This window comes from Callithrix jacchus, chromosome 1 (assembly GCF_049354715.1).
Source record: "Callithrix jacchus isolate 240 chromosome 1, calJac240_pri, whole genome shotgun sequence".
NCBI lineage: Eukaryota > Metazoa > Chordata > Mammalia > Primates > Cebidae > Callithrix > Callithrix jacchus.
Genome location: NC_133502.1, coordinates 72,199,560 through 72,216,265, shown reverse-complemented (window position 1 = coordinate 72,216,265; position 16,706 = coordinate 72,199,560). Strand labels below are relative to the sequence as shown.

At 44.9% G+C, this 16,706-nt stretch overlaps 1 protein-coding gene and 1 pseudogene across 1 annotated transcript in view; one reads left to right on the top strand and one right to left on the bottom strand.

The window, feature by feature from the left end:
• Window positions 1–15,923, top strand: part of LOC108591704 (uncharacterized) — a 106,159-nt gene extending 90,236 nt beyond the window's left edge. The window contains exons 6-9 of the mRNA XM_078345279.1: window positions 4,543–4,695; window positions 6,102–6,243; window positions 6,656–6,782; window positions 15,549–15,923. The gene's annotated coding sequence lies outside the window, so the exon portion shown is untranslated. The remainder of the gene's footprint in view (window positions 1–4,542; window positions 4,696–6,101; window positions 6,244–6,655; window positions 6,783–15,548) is intronic.
• LOC103792067 (carboxy-terminal domain RNA polymerase II polypeptide A small phosphatase 2 pseudogene) lies at window positions 11,737–12,744 on the bottom strand (annotated as a pseudogene).
• Window positions 15,924–16,706: the final 783 nt, after the last annotated feature.

Sequence of the window (16,706 nt, the reverse complement as noted above, 5' to 3'; positions counted from 1 at the left end):
TAATTTTAATGGCAAGGTCCTGAAAGTCAAAGGCTGAGGAATGGTTCCAGATTAATGGAAACTAAAGGGACGTGAAACTCAAGGCACTCCCGGATTTGATCACAGTCCAGGGAGAAAAAGAGAGCCATAAGACAGATTATTGTGATAGTTAGCAGTATTCGATGGCGTTCTGTGACTTGATAACAGCATTATGTTAATGTTTAATTTCTGGTTTTGATAATTGTGGTTATGTAAGTTTTTGTTTTCAGGAAATCTCTATCACTTTAAAATTTCAATTGTGATATATTTTTTCTTTTGCTCATTAAAATTTTTATTGCTCTTTTCTTTAATACTTTTTTTTTCTTCTTTGGGCAACAGAGTCTCTTTCTGTCATTCAGGCTGGAGCACAGTGGCACAATCTTGGCTTACAGCAACCTCTGCCTCCCAGGTTCAAGCGATTCTCCTGTCTCAGCCATCTGAGTAGCTGGGATTACAGGCACCCACCACCGCACCCAGCTGATTTTTGTATTTTTAGCAGAGACAGGGTTTCACCACGTTGGCCAGGCTGGTCTTGAACACCTGATCTCAGCCTTGGCCTCCCAAAGTGCTGCAATTATAGGCATGAGCCACCATGCCTGGCCTCTTGTACTTTTTTAATAAAAATTTGAAAATAGGCTGGGTGCAGTAGTTCACACCTGTAATCCCAGCACTTTGGGAAGCCAAGGTGGGAGGATCATGAGGTCAGGAGATTGAGACCATCCTGGCCAACATGGCAAAATCCCATCTCTACTAAAAATACAAAAATTAGCTGGGTGTGGTGGTGCATGCCTGTAATCCCAGCTACTAAGGAGGCTGAGGCAGGAGGGTCACTTGAATCCAGAAGGCAGAGGTTGAAGTGAACCAAGATCACGCCACTGCACTCCAGCAAGACTCTGTCTCAAAAAAAAAAATAATAATTAAAAATAATATTACTGTTATGGGCTGAATTACTATTGGAGATAGATGTTGGAAATAGATTCTTGGTGCTGTGAAGAAAAATTAGCACTGAAATAAAGGATCTTTCAGCAATGCAATTTTTACTTCCTGCACTGCAGGAAGGGTACCCTCACTAGCCATTGTGCCACGGGAGTACAATGAACAAGAAAAAAGACACGCAAATTTATTCCTTACGCATTTAGGGTCATCCTTACTGCTGTGTCTTATCTCCATTGGCTGGAGCCAGACCTCACAATCTAAACTAAAATCCGATTGGCTAACAACTTAAAACTTTTCTAAATAGATAAAAGCAATGGGGAGCTGGGACATGCCTGTGAACATGTTCAGCACAGATATTGTGGTTAGAGTACACAGACATAGAATGTACTATGTGCCTGTAAGCAAGCCATGTTTAACAGCTGCATAACATAGGGCTTATCAAAAAGTTATTAGCATACTTACTCTTTAACAAGAAAGGAAACTTTAAAAAGGAACTTTTCTACTTCCCAGTTACCTCCTCCCAAAATTCACGTGTTGAAGTCCTAACCCCAGCACATTATTCTACCAGTTGTGTCTGCAGTGGGAAAAAAATTACATATATATTGCTTAGCTTTGAAATCTGGGTAGCAAGCACAAAACTAGCCATCTATGCAAACGTCAATATTGTCATTGTTAGATAAAAATATTCAGTGGAAAAGAAGCTGTAGAGAATTTCTGGGATATAATCTGGCTTTAGTTTGGGGTAAGGTCATGAGACAGTCCTGGGAAACAGGGGTCTCGCTGCATTTGGGGCATCTGTGATAGGGCTAGGACTTGCATATCTGGCAGGAGTATGATCAGAGAAATAGGGCTGCTCTAAATTTTGCTTTTCTAAGCTTAGTGTGGCTTATACCCAGCTTTTAGGCAAATATCAAAGTGAATCATGTTGTTGGATGGAATGAAAGTACTCAGGCAGACAGGGAAGGGCTGTCAGAAGTCTCATGATCAAAACAAATCACATGTAGAAAATAATCTGAGGCAAGCTAACATAATTAATTCTCAGGTTAAAAGGATAACAAAACAGCAGCAGGGATTCTGATGATGATACCTCTCCTTCTCTTGGTCATGATGGTCCAATCTGGTTGGACTGGCTGCCCTCTTTGTTTGGGCTCTGTCCCTGCCCTGAGACATCCCCTGCCATCATCTTGGGGACCCTCTTTTCTGGTATGCATTGCTGCATCTCTTGTTTCCTGGTTTATACTCTCACCGAGGTTGAGTGTATTCTTCAAGAAGGGTGCATGTCATGTTGCATGTCTGAAAATGTCATTATTCTACACTTTTTGATAGATAGTTTGGCTGGATATAGAAATCCTGGGTGTTGGCCGGATGTGGTGGCTCATGCCTGTAATCCCAGCACTTTGAGAGGCTGAGGTAGGTGGATCACGAGTTCAAGATCAGTCTGACCAAGATGGTGAAATCCCATCTCTACCAAAAATACAAAAATTAGCCGGGTGTTGTGGTGGGCCATTTGAGCTACAAAACTCCCCTGCTGATAGTGGTCCCCTCTGAAATTCCTGACTCTTGACTCATCCTCTGAGCAGGCATTTGAAAGGCATGAGCTCATGGCCAGACCCCTCCTTTTTTAGTTAAATGGAAATAAACTTGTTATATTTTTCTTATTGCAAAAGTCACGTATGGTCAGGTAAAAGATGTAGAGAAATAGTAGACAAGCAAGAAAGTAAAAATCAGCTTTAATCTATAGATAACTACTGATCATTGACCATGCTTTAGTGTATACTGCATATGCTGCCTGGGCTGCTCTCTCTCTCTCTAGGTTTATACTCTCACTGAGGTTGATTAATCTTTTCTGTCTCTTCAGATTATTTAAGGATCAATTTAGAGAACTAGGATTAATGGGTTAATGATCATCACATCAATCTAAGTCATTTTCTTTTAATCACAAAATTATACCAAATTCTCTCTTTCTCTCTCTGTCCCAGTATGTGTGTATGTGTGTTTGTCTCCACGTACATCTAGTATCATAATTGCTGTGTTAATATGAAATGACAGGTGAGTTTCTTTCAAATCATATCCAAGCTGGATACTCTTGGAATTAATTGATCACTCAGCCATACTCTAAGGAAGGTAGGCTCTCTTCTGGAAGGCTTCTCCAACCAAATGTGTCAGTTCATCCTCCGGGAAGAACAGTGGAGCAGGGACGCAGGGGTTCTGGCCCCCTGGCTCCTTCCTGACCTTTGTTTCTGGGTCATGACACCCCCGGCTGTTTGAGGTAGACCACCGCATTCATTGCTGCCATTCATAATTCAGGGTGACTTCAGCTCAACAGTTACACTGAAGCCAGGAGTTAAGAAGCAAGTGCTAGGCTGTTTCCCCGGCAACTGGCTTCCGCGGGCAGTTGTTGTGGCCACTGATGATCCAGTTACCACTGCGAGGCAGAGTGCTCAGCAGAATGAACTAAAATGAGCTTTTTCCAGGGGGCTTTGGCAGAAATCCAGTCCAGATAGTTGCTTAGGAATCCTCTGGCCCTAATGTCAGGGAGACCAAGGAAACTTAAAAGATGTAATTCTCTGCGGCTTTCATATCTGCAGGCACTTCCTCTTGTCCCCCTCCCCGCAACCCCAGGCTTCCCTCCTAAACCATAGATCTGAGGGCACTGTGCTCTTGGTTAAATGGCCTTTGACACTTCCTTGAAAAGAGAGCAAAGCCCAGGTTCCTCAACATATCACTCTGGAAACCTATGGCTGACCCCAAGTGGGCTCTTGGTTGCTTCTCACTGTATTATTTCAGGTCTAGCTTCACCAGAGACCCACCTTGCTAGACACACAAAGCATTCTCCGCAAACTTGACTGAGGGCATTTTTTCATCTATTTTCGAATTTGACTGCATAGCCTTCAAAGTCTTAGTTAAAACAATAAAAAGGTCAACTTTTAATAAAGTTCTCCTACTGAGACTCATATCATTTTCATTTCTCTTTATTATCTTCTCTTTAATTGTTAAATGATCCTTTTTGAGGTAGAGGGAACTCAATCATTTCCCAACAGCTTTATTCTAATTGGAGCAGCATTTCAATGTGAGAAATGATGCATCACATTTATGATTTCCAGGTTTTTGTTTTTAAATTTTTTTTTTAGAGGTGGTGTCTCATTAGTTGCTCAGGCTGGACTCAAACTCCTGGGCTCCAGCAATCCTCTTGCTTCAGCCTCCCAAGTAGCTGAGTGGACAGGTGCATGCCACCATGCCCAGCCTCATTTCCAATTTTAACTTAATAATTGGCTGAGTTTATAATTACATTGTTTCATTGGATGCCCACAGCCCCTGAAATCAGTCAGAGACTAGGGTTGAGTGAGTGGAAGTGACTTGAGAATAAACAGAAGGATTCAGACATGAGGGATTTTGAATGGATTGATTTTGTTTGTTCTTGAGACAGGGTCTTCCTCTGTCTCCCAGGCTGGAGTGCAGTAGTGCGATCTCAGCTCACTGCAACCTCTGCCTCCTGGGTTCAAGTGATTCTCCTACCTCAGCCTCCTGAGTAGCTGAGATTACAGGCGCCTGCCACCACATCTGACTAATTTTTGTTTTTTGTTTTAGTAGAGACAGGGTTTCACCATATTGGTCATGCTGGCCTCGAACTCCTGATCTCAAGTGATCCACCCACCTCGGCCTCCCAAAGTGCTGGGATTACAGACGTGAGCCACTGCGCTGGCCATGAATGGACTGATATTGAATGTAGCCAATGCACAGGTATTTATGACATTATATTTTACTTTATTTGTAAACTGCAGGGTTACCAGGAATTATACATACTTAGATAAGGCACTCAGTATTTCTTTCTCATTGTTTATATGCATTTCACCTAAATTTTAATATGCAACCGTGCATGTGTGTGTGTGTGTGTGTATGTGTGTCTGCCTGTGTGTGCATAAGCTCATATTTTTTCTTTTTTCCTTTATATTATATCATAGGATTTTTCTCATGCTTTTATACAGGTTTTATAAATGTTTTAATGGTTATATTATAGTCCATCATATAAATGAGCTAATTTGACTCAACTATTACTCTAATAATATCTTAAATTGTTTCTAAGGAAAATTCTTAAATTGTTTAAGTGATAGAGATAAAATTTTGTGCATTAATCTTTTCTGTCTTTTCAGATTATTTAAGGATCAATTCGGAGAAGTAGAATTAATGGGTTAATGATCATTGAATCATTCTAAGGCCTTTTCTTTTAATCACAAAATTATACCAAATTATTCCCTTTAGCAGTTTCGCAGTCTAACCATTGAATATGGATAATAATGTATGTAACCCTTTTCAAATTCCATACGTAAGACGGAAATTATTATTGTTTTAATTTGCACTTTGATTTATAGTATGGTTGAATGTAGTTTCTTTTGTAAATAGTTTGCTTACGTTTTCTGTCCTCACTGAACTACAGGGTCATGTTTGCCTTAACCAGTGTGCACAAATCATTAATATTAAGGTTATAACCTCTTATGTTTGCTACACGCTCCCTCTTTGTCATATTTAATTTTAAACATAAAATTGTTTTTAATTTGACATTTTTTACATTTTCAATGCAGTCTACAATATGAACATTCTACTGTGTAATTTTTTCCATTAATATTAAGCTGAAACATTTTTTCCCACCTAGAAAATGAATATCTTTATTTTCTTCTGCTCCCTGTAAGTTTGTATTTAAATATTTTCTTATGTATTTATTTGAGATGGAGCCTTGCTCTGGCCTCCAGGCTGGAATACAATGGTGTGATGTCTGCTCACTGTAACCTTCACTTCCCAGGTTCAAGGGATTCTCCAGCCTCAGCCTCCTGAGTAGCTGGGACTACAGGTGCCCGCCACCATGCCCGGCTAATTTTTGTATTAGACACGGGGTCTCACCACATTGGCCAGGCAGGTCTTGAACTCCTGATTGCTGGTGATTCACCAACTCAGCCTCCCAAAGTGCTGGGATTACAGGTGTGAATCACTGCACCTGGCCTAAATATTGTCTTTTTTAAATTCACATATCCAGAACTGGTGGCTTTCAGAACCCCATTCTAGGTCATGTGATTAACTAATTTATTCATTCATTTAATCATCCATGAGTTCAAGAAATAATTATTTGGTGCCAATTCTTAACTCTGTGCTAGGAATTGGAACACCAGCATTTCCTTTCGTGACAAGCAAGTGTAGACACAACTCCGAGAGGTTCTGTTCGGCGTCTCGGGAAAGTGGTCCAGGGACCGGGGACACCTAGGGAAGAATGAAACTCACCAGGGCTCGGGAAACGAGGTGATTCAGACGCAGGGTTTTAAGCTTCAGATGGAAGGGTGAGGAAAGCGTGTTTGAAGAGGGGCAGGTATGCTGAGTTTTAAGGCTGTGAGGAGGAGGAAGCCTCCCGCACCAAGGCCTCAAGGTAGGATGGGCTAAAGGTGTCCAGGGGACAGGTGGGACTAGACGCCAGCCCAGCTCAGGGAGAGACCAGGTGAAGAGGCAGGCAGCCTCCTGGGATTCCATTCCATGGCAGGCGCAGTGTGCAGGGAGCACAGCTAATCTAGGATTACATCTGGATCGTCACAGTACAGTAGATATTCTCACAGGACGTAGATTCTTATATTTGAATATACAGATTGTTATACTAGATTAGATCTGCTATACACTATGGGCCTAATCTATATCTTGGTTACATTTTCTCCATCTCCAGGGCTGCACCCCACAGAGGGGCAGGAGTGGAGCAGAAGCTCTGGCCGTCAAGCAGGAAGTGACGGTGGCCTGGATCAGCACAATGGCTGCTGAGTGGGAAAGGGGACAAGTACGAAGGCTACATGGAGGTAGCTTGCTCAAGAACTGGATGTGGTGCATGAAGAGAAGGGAGAAAGAAAGACGAATTCTTGGGCTTTGGTCTGAAATTGGGTGAATGTACCATTTACTAGGATTGAGGCAGAGGGCAAGTGAAGAATTTTGTTTCAATTTAAACTTTGAGATGACACAGGTATTGAGACGGTAAGGGGTAGAAATTTGGGTTTGGAGTTTGTGGGGGGATTCTGGGTTGATTTTGAATTTGGAAGCAGGTAGGTGTTATTTAAAGTCCATAGTGTAGGCTGGGCGTGGTGGCTCATGCCTGTGATCTTAGTACTTTGGGAGGCCAAGGTGGGCAGATCACTTGAGGTCAGGAGTTCAAGACCAGCCTGGCCAACATGGTGGAAATCCCATCTCTACTAAAAATACAGAAATTAGCCAGGCATGGTAGCACACACTTACGTCCCATCTACTCGGGAGGCTGAGGCAGGAGAATTGCTTGAACCCAGGAGGCGGAGGTTGTGGTGAGCTGAGATTGTACCATTACACTCCAGCCTCAGCAACAAGGGTGAAACTCTGTCTCAAATAACAATAATAATATAATGTTTGTGAGTGGTCTTTCCCATCCTCCTCATTGCCATGAAACTTCTCTGAAGAGGGGATTTATGATGGGGCTACTCTCAGTTTTCTTCCTGGGAGTAGAAACTACCTAAGGGGAGTTTATGACAGCCTCAGTTTTAAAGTTTCTGCTCGCAGTCCGATAAGGAGTGCTCTGGCTTCTTTCTGCATCTGTTGACTCTCAAATGTCTTCAGCATAAAATAGTCTTTATGCCAACTCTAGTGTTCCTAGTGGGTCCCCACAGTAGCTTGTCCAGATATGGGGCAGAGGGGAAGGGCGAAGGGAGCTTAAATGCTGTCATCAAACAGGCACCTCATCCCACCTGCCGACCCCCGGGGCTCTGGTACAGAGATGCCTTGCAGCAGAGTGGAGAAGTCAGCTGTCCAGGGCGGCAGCAAAGCCAAGAGAGGAGGAGAGAGAGGAGCCAAATGGCCAGAAGGTTTCAAAGCAGAGGAGGGTCCCCTGGGTTCAATGTGATAAGGAGGCTGAGGCATTCTCTGGATTTGCCACAGGTGGGCTGGAGATAGGAGTGGTTTCAATGGAGTGGTAGAGCCGGAAGCCTAATTGAAGAGTTTGTTAGAGAAGTGAGGGGTGGCAGAATATGCCACCCCAAAATATGCCACTTTGTCATAAGGACTATTTTGGACTGAAGGCAATTGAGAGACAGCAGACAGAAGAAACGCTCCCTCTCGTGCCCCTGTTTCCATAACATAAAAACAGAAATTGGTAAAGGTGCCCTCCTCCCCTCTCAACCAGGAAGGACAGAAGTTCATTGTTAATCAAAGGAGACGGCTTCAGACTCTCGGCAGCCTGGAGACAGCACCAGAGGAACCCACACAGCAAGCCTTGCCAACCACCCATATCCTCTCATTAGTCTTCCCCTACATTTGCCTTTCCACAATTTGCAGCTCCTAGAAAACTCAGTCCTTGGCCTTGGCCTTGTCACTTCTCTGGTGTACTGCTCTTTGTTAAGATGCTACACAACTAGCTGGGCGAGGTGGTTCATGCCGGTAATCCCAGCACTTTGGAAGGCCAAGGCTGCTGAGTCACAAGATCAAGAGATCGAGACCACCCTAGCCAACATGGTGAAACCCTGTCTCTACTAAAAATACAAAAAAATTAGCTGGATGTGGTGACGCGTGCCTGTAGTCCCAGCTACTAGGGAGGCTGAGGCAGGAGAATCACTTGAACCCAGGAGGCAGAGGTTGCAATGAGTCAAGATTGAGCCACTGCACTCCAGCCTGGTGACAGAGTAAGACTCCATCTCAAAAAAAAAGATACTACATAACCGCTCCTTTCGGTTACTCATCTTTGAGTTTGGTGTGTCTGCACCGCACACGTTAATAAACTTCTGTTTGTTTTTCTCTCATTCAGCTGTCTTTTGTCCATCTAGTTTGCAGGGCCCTAGCCGAAAAACCTAGGAAGGTGGTAGGAAACGGAGTTTCTTCCTCCTCTAGGGTAGTGAAGATGCAAGTGTAGACAGATGCTAAACGAGTTTGATCATGAAATGAGTAGGTGTGGGGTCAGGACAGTTGTTTCTAAATGACGGGAGCTGCTAAAACAGGTTAGTATTGGCCGGATGCGGTGGCTCACGCTTGTAATCCCAGCACTTTGGGAGGCCGAGACGGGGGGATCACCTGAGGTTAGCAGTTCGAGACTAACCTGGCCAACATGGTGAAAGCCTGTTTCTTAAAAGAAAGAACAACAACAAAAGAACAGGTTAGTATGCCAAAGAGCGACAGGTTTCCCCAGGAGAGGGCGGTAATAGGGTAATGATGAGGGTGGGAAGTTTTCCTCTAAGTGAGAGGACCCGGAGCTGGGGAGGGAGGTGCCTTGACAGGACATATGTGTCGCGTTGGAGGAAGAGGGGTTCCTCCTTATGCTTTTCTTGGCTGGAGCATAAGGGGATTCATTAGCTGTGAGCTAGGTGGGGTGGTGGAATCTTAGGACAAGGGATGACATTGGCATTTCGTATGCCCCTGTACTGTTCTCCACCCTCCTGGCTACAGAGGGCAAACATCTAATGAGAGTTGGAGCCATCTATGAATTAGCTCCAGGGAAAATATCGAGAGATAAATCCAACCACATGGAGGGCTGGCCTCCTTTACTGAAGTACTGTACCTCAGCAGTAAGCAGTTAGACACATGCGCCTTCACCTTGTTTTGGTCTTAGGCCCTTTTGAGATTCTGATGAAAGCTATAGAGTCACTCCCCAGAAAAATGTACATGTCGTTTGGGGAATTTACCAAACTGGGGGAACTCTAGGCCTCCTGATTCAGATCCCTTATGCTGGAGGATATGCCCATGGGCAGACGGGGCACACAGCCCTGGCCTTTTCTTGCAAAAGTGGCAGATGCCGTCATGTCCATATAGAAGTCAGTCTGCTCTTGTCCCTTGAGATCTGGTTAACGCAGGCGACATGTGGCTTCACAAGATTCCAGCCTCCCTCCATCCCCGCCCCCCATCCTCACCACAGTTGGAACTTTAAAGCTCTGAACACAAAGAGTGGCTTCATTACCCATTGTTGACTAAACCTTAGATAAAATTCAAATTCTCAGAACAACCCACAGTTTTTCCTTAGTGGTCCTTTTTTCTGAGCAAGAATTTGATTTCATTTTCCCAAAGAGCGTAAATCCTTCATTTCATTTACTCAGAAAATATTTTTGGAGAGTTGGGACACCCCAGGCATGGTCCCAGGAGCTGAGGAGACTTCCTGGCCAAGGCAAACGGGAGCCTCTGTCATGGTGGGGGACGGAGCAGAGATCAGAAAGTACACTGTAAAATGATGACTTTAAATAGATGTAACTGCTAGAAAGAAAATACTCTACATGAAGGTGTATCAGAAAGATCTCTCTCTTGGCCGGGCGCAGTGGCTCACACCTGTAATCCCAGCACTTTGGGAACCCAAGGCAGGCAAATCACAAGATCAGGAGTTCAAGACCACCCTGGCCAAGATGGTGAAACCCCATCTCTACTAAAAATAAAAATTAAAAAATTAGCTGGGCACAGTGGCAGTCACCTGTAATCCCAACTACTCGGGAGGCTGAGGCAGGAGAATTCCTTGAACCCAGGAGGCAGAGGTTGCAGTGAGCCGAGATCACACCACTGCACTCCAGCCTGGCAACAGAGTGAGACTCCATCTCAACAAAATGATAATAATAATAATAATAGTAATTCTTCAAGCTGGCAGTGAAGTGAAATCTGTTAGGTTGAAGACCAGGTGGAGTTCAGCTGGTCTGGAACTAGCTAGGTGGGAAGCCTTTTCCACTGTATAGGGGGCACTTCTGGTTAGAGCAGGGGAACTCACAATTAAGCCTTTGGGGCCCGTGAGTCTAAAAGATGTCATGGCTGCACTTTGAAATTTTAGGTCTTGCAATATAGAAGCATCTTGGCTTAGGGGAAGGCCCTGGAACTCTCATGGCTGTGGACTGGTGTGGGAACTCTTCTTACAGCAAAGTAGGGGTAAATACTCTCCTGTTATAATGCATTCTACTCCAGGTGTGCACATTAGAAAGAGTGGGAGGCACTTGCCAAAGTGCCCTTCGAAAAAGGCTGTACCAGTTTATTCTCTTCTCTAATAGTGTATTTGCATACAGAGAACATCAGTTTGAGAAAGATAACATGTCATCGTAGATATTTTAACCAATTCCCATGATTATTAATAAAGGTGAAAACACATTTTTTTTTTTTTTAGAAGAGAATTTTAAAACAGAATCAAAAGAATGGAAATCAGTTATCTGTCCTCTTCCCAGGCAGGGAGAAAACCTCCTTCCCCACAGTTTTGAGACTATGGCTAGGTGGTGAGGAAGGCAGGCTCAGCAACCCAGCCTTGGGGAGACACAGAAAGGGCCCGTCCCAGGCACTCAGCTGGACGCAAGCATAGCCTCTGGGCCACAAGCCCTGATGGCCACTGAGGTGCTGGTCTGGAATCAAGTCCTCATCTTCCCATAAATGTCACCTTTTGTCTGCAGCAGCTGGCTGGAGGATTTCAGAAAGGTGTGTGCCTCGAGCACCCAAAGGCATACCTTCCTTTCTCCTTGGCATAGGCCTTACAACACTGAGGAAAGGCCATGGTTTGGCAATGGAGCCTTCAATAGTCTTCATCCTTATAGAGCTCAGTGGCTCCTAGGGTGACAGGAGAGGAGGCGAGCTCACTTGGGAAGTCTTGGTCTTTCAGCTTCTTCCCCAGTGAAACACTATATGCTGGGGCCACAGTTCATGGCAACACGCACACACATACACTCACTCTCTCTCTCAGTCACACACACATGTTGACAACTTGGCGGCAGGTAGTTCTGGGTATCGTTGGTCTGGCATTTGCCCACTCGGCGTCTAGGTTGTCCTAAAGCTCTTTACAATCACTTTTCACTGTTTCTGGGCCATGTGGTGAGGCGCTGCAGCTTCCACTCTGTCACGCTAATCATAAAGGCACAGTGTGGGAAAGTCCCCTATTGGGATGGCTGTTGCCTGGAAGCAGGGAAGGCTAAGGGGCCCGCAGCTGCCCAAGGCTAGTGCAGACGTCCTCTGCTCTGCTCAGCTCAGCTCCTCAAAGATTGGGATCAGGTTCAGCAACTCGGTGTCTGCCATGTCATCAAATCAAGACTGCACAGGCATTCTCAGGGTGGAAGATGTAAGAAGCAGGCGAGTTGTCCAGGATGAGAGTCTTCCTCAGGTCCCTCACCAGGCGGCTGAGGTCCTTGATGTAGCAGCCCTGGTGAAACATACAGGACTCATGGAATAGGTGGGCCCGGAACACCCCACACCGGTCCAGCAGGTCCGTCACAGGGTAGGCATACTTGGCCAGGCTGGCAGTGAAGAAAACACATTCAAAGAGTTCCCCCATGTGTCTCAGGAACTCATCCACATAAGGCCTCTTGAGCACATACAGCTGGTGAGTGGTCCCTTTAATCTCTATAGGCACTATAAAGTCAGCATTGTTGATTGGCTTAAAGGAGCTGTGCACGAGGGTTTCGTCCAGGTCAATGACCACACAGATCCTTCCTTGATCTTCCTCTGTCACCTCTGGGAGCAGGCCGGTCCCCGGGATCTGGTAGAACTGGTTCTGGAGACACTGGAGCAGATCCGACTTAGCAATGGTGTTCGCTTCCTCCTTATACGCAGCGAGCTCAGTGGAGCAACCTGACTGGCCAATATGCTGGGCGCGAAAACAGCAGAAAAGGGCCTTGAAGATGTTATTTCCACGAGGCTTCTTAGGAGAGGATTTGGAGACCAGGCCTTGCTTGGTGAGCACCAGGCCGTCTTCCCTCCGCGCCTGGGTGATGATGGAGCTGTGTTCCATCTAACAATCCCGCGGGCCCGGGCTGGCTGGGTGGAAGGACGGGCGGGCACGCGGGCTGGGCTGGGCTGGGGGGCCTGGGCGGGGCCTGCTCTGGCTCCCGATACTCCGACTTCCACAGCTGTTCACGTCCCCCGTCTCGTTTCCTCCCCGGGCCGGGAAGGGAGGCGGCCTGTACGGAGGGCAGGCGGCCAGGGCAGCGGCTCCCCCGGGTGCCCCCGACCCCGATTCCCCGGCGGCAGTTCTGGGCTCCTCAGTTCGGCAAAAACACATTTTTAAAATTAATTTATTTTTCTTTGAGACGGGTTCTCGCTCTGTCACCCGAGGCTATAGTACACCAGCACCATCACAGCTCACTGCAGCCTTGAACTCCTGGGCTTAAGCCATCCTCCACCCTTAGCCTCCCAAGTAGCTAGGGCTGCAGGCACACATCACCATGCCAGCTAGTTTTTTTTGGTAGAGATGGGGTTTCACTGTGTTGCCCAGGCTGGTCTTGAATTCCTGACCTCGAGTAATCCTTTCACCTTGGCCTCCCAAGCTGCTAGGGTTATGGTATGACCCACTATACTAAGCGTGAAAACTGTTTTATATATTTGTAGGCCATTCATATGTGCCCAGACCCTTTGTCTGTTTTCTGTTGGGTTTTTTGCCTATTAGAAAAAATTGATTAATCAGAGTCAAAGTAGACGCAGACTCTGAATATAAACCCTGTACAGACATAGTGCACATACTGGATCCTCTCATTTTATACTTCGTCTGGAATTTTTGTTGTATGGAAGTTTTAAATTTCTGTGTAGTCAATTATTATACTTCTATCATTTCTGCATTTAATCTTGCTTAAGAAGATCTTTTGTATCCCAGTTTTGTAAAATGTGCTCCTATATTTTTAAAGCATTTTTTATGTTTGTGCCTTTGCTCCATGAGGAATGTGTACTTGCACAATGTGAGATAGAGATCCAAGTTTCTAATGTAATTGTTCCAGGAATTTCTATTCTTTTCCATTGTTTTATGTGTCTAATTCTGTGCCAATATTAATATTTGAATTTATAGGCTGTGTGTAATGTACATGTAGTGATGCATGCTTTTTTTTTTTTTTTAAATACAGTGACTCACTGTCACCCAGGCTGGAGTACAATGACATGATCTCAGATCACTGCAACCTCCGCCTCCTGGGTTCAAGCAATTCTCATGCCTTAGCCTCCTGAGTAGCTGGGATTATAGGCATGCACCACCATGCCTGGCAAATTTTTGTGTTTTTAGTGGAGATGGGGTTTCACCATGTTGGTCAGGCAGGTCTCAAACTCCTGACTTCAAGTGATTTGCCTGCCTCAGCCTCCCAAAGTGCTGGGATTACAGGTATGAGCCACCACGGCCCCCGGCTTACATTAATAGATGTCTTAATGTTAAAATATCCCTGCATTCTTGGGACAAGCTCTGCTTGGTTATCATATATCATTATTTTGGCTCACTCTGGATTTGATTTGATAGTATAGAGAGGACTGAAGAGCTGAGCACTGGTAATTAAAGGCAGTATTCCAAATGCCACTATTCCTTGGCCGGGTGCAGTGGCTCACATGTGTAATCCCAGTACTTTGGGAGGCTGAGGTGGGTGGATCACTTGAGGTCAGAAGTTCGAGACCCACCTGGTTAATATGGTGAAACTCCGTCTCTACTAAAAATACAAAAAATTAGCTGGGCATGCTGGCATGTGTCTATAATCCCAGCTATTTGGGAGGCTGAGGCAAGAGAATTGCTTGAACCTGGGAGGTGGAGGTTGCAGTGAGCCAAGATCACACCACTGCACTCCAGTCTGGGTGAAGAAGCAAGACTGCATCTCAAAACAACAACAAAAAACCAAAGGCCACTCCTTGTCACATTCCACTGGCTAAAACCAGTCACATGACCATGCATAACTTCCAAGCTACAGGAAGAAGTAGAAGAGAATTGAACAGTGTCTGACAGTATGAGTCTCTATCAGTCAGCGACTGCACCATCTATCATCCAGACTGGAACTTTTTTTTTTTGAGATGGAGTCTCTCTCTCTCTGTTGCCCAGGCTAGAGTGCAGTGACAATCTCTGCTCGCTGCAACTTCTGCTGTCTCAGCCTCCTGAGTAGCTGGGACTACAGGTGCCTGCCACCACACCCCGCTAGTGTTCTTTTTTTTTTTTTCTTTTTTTTTTTTTTGATCTTAGTAGAGATGGGGTTTCACCATCTTGGCCAGGCTGATCTTAAACTCCTGACCTTGTGATCCATGCTCCTTAGCCTCCCAAAGTGCTGGGATTACAGGCGTGAGCCACTGCGTCCATCCCAGACTAGAACATTTTGAGAGTGAAAGAGCATTATTAATAATTATGCTGGGATGACATGTGTGTTAGGTTTTGAATATTTCTTCATTAGGTCCATGCATGGCTAACACCTATAATCCCAGTACTTTGGGAGGCCAAGGCAGGTATATTGTTTGAGCTAAAGAGTTCAAGACCAGCCTGGGCAACATGGTGAAACCCCATCTCTGCAAAAAAAAAAAAAAATACAAAAGTTAGCTGAGTATGGTGGTACGCACCTGTAGTCCGGGCTACTTGAAGGGCTGAGGTGGGAGGATTGCTTAAGCTTCGGAGGTCAAGGCTGCATTGAGCCATGATCTCACCATTGCACTCTAGCCTGGGAGACAAAAAAGGCCCTTTCTCTCTCCAAAGAAAAAGTATTTATTGGTTTTATTGTGAATATGTGTATTTATTCCCATTGTAATGTTTTCCCCCAAATTCATGTCCACTCAACCTGTGAATATGACTTTATTTGGAAATAGTTTTTGAGGATGTAATCAAGTTACGATGAGGTCTTCTTGGACTAAGGTAGGCGCTAACCCAATGACTGCTGTCCTTATAGGGGCCAAACTTGGACACAGACACACACAGAGCAGAGACAGCCACGTGAGGGTGAAGGTGGGGCGTGAAGTTATCTTGCCATAAGCCAAGGAACACCAAGGATTGCTGGAAACCACTAGAAGTGAGAGGAGGCAAGGAGGATTCTTCCCTGGACCCTTGGAGAGAGCATGGCCCTGCTGACACCTTGAGTTTGGACTTCTAGCCTCCAGAACTTTGAGAGAATAAATTTCTATATATTTTTTTTTTTTGAGCAAACAATTTGTTATAATGAACCAGAAATACAAGATTCCACTGAAACTGGAACACTTACAATTGTTGAACTTAAACTTTCGAGGGAAATAAGGGTGAAATAAAGCTAATGAGTGGGGAAGTCCGAGATTGGTTTGGGATAAACATGAGGATAATTACATTTTAGCATGGATATTTTCTGACCTCTTCCAGCACTTCATCCGCCATCAGTCTCCATTCTGACATACCTGCCAAATCAAATGGCTTCTTCCTCTATATTATAGGTATAAACCAACCCTATAGTACCCTTCTGGACATGATACAAAGCCAAGAGAAGGGTAGAAATCTAGTACGACTCAACCCAGCACGCTGGTTATATGTGGTGTCGATGTACATGGTAGCAACCTTGATCAAATCAGAGCTGCTACCACATGTAAGCAACCACTTATGCTGCCCTGTAGTGATGTCAATGTTCTCAATTTACTAAATTATCAATGTGGAAGAATGCATCTTTGAGCTCCAGACTTTCTTAACATTTTAAAGAGGCTATTGAAGAGGATATAACAGAACCCTACCTCAGAAATCTAAGCATCAGGGAGGAACACTGTTTTTGTTTCTGGGACCTTTCTGTGGGGGCAACAGAGATCAACAAAAGAAATGTTAGCATGTCAGAGCATCTGACAAGTGAGGGAAGGCAGAGGTAGGAAGAGGGTGTTCTAGCCACAAGGCTAATGCATCAAAAAGAAGTCTGGGTAAAGGAGGGGAAACTACCCCACCCCCGAAAAAGAAAACAAAAACAAAAAACAAAATTAAAGGACAAAAGGGCTTCATACAATACAGTATCAAAAAGTAAAAGGAACACACTAAATGCACAAGCTGGTGGCAAGTAAGTCCATAGCCTGTTGTGATAGGTCCATCCAGCATCAATCAG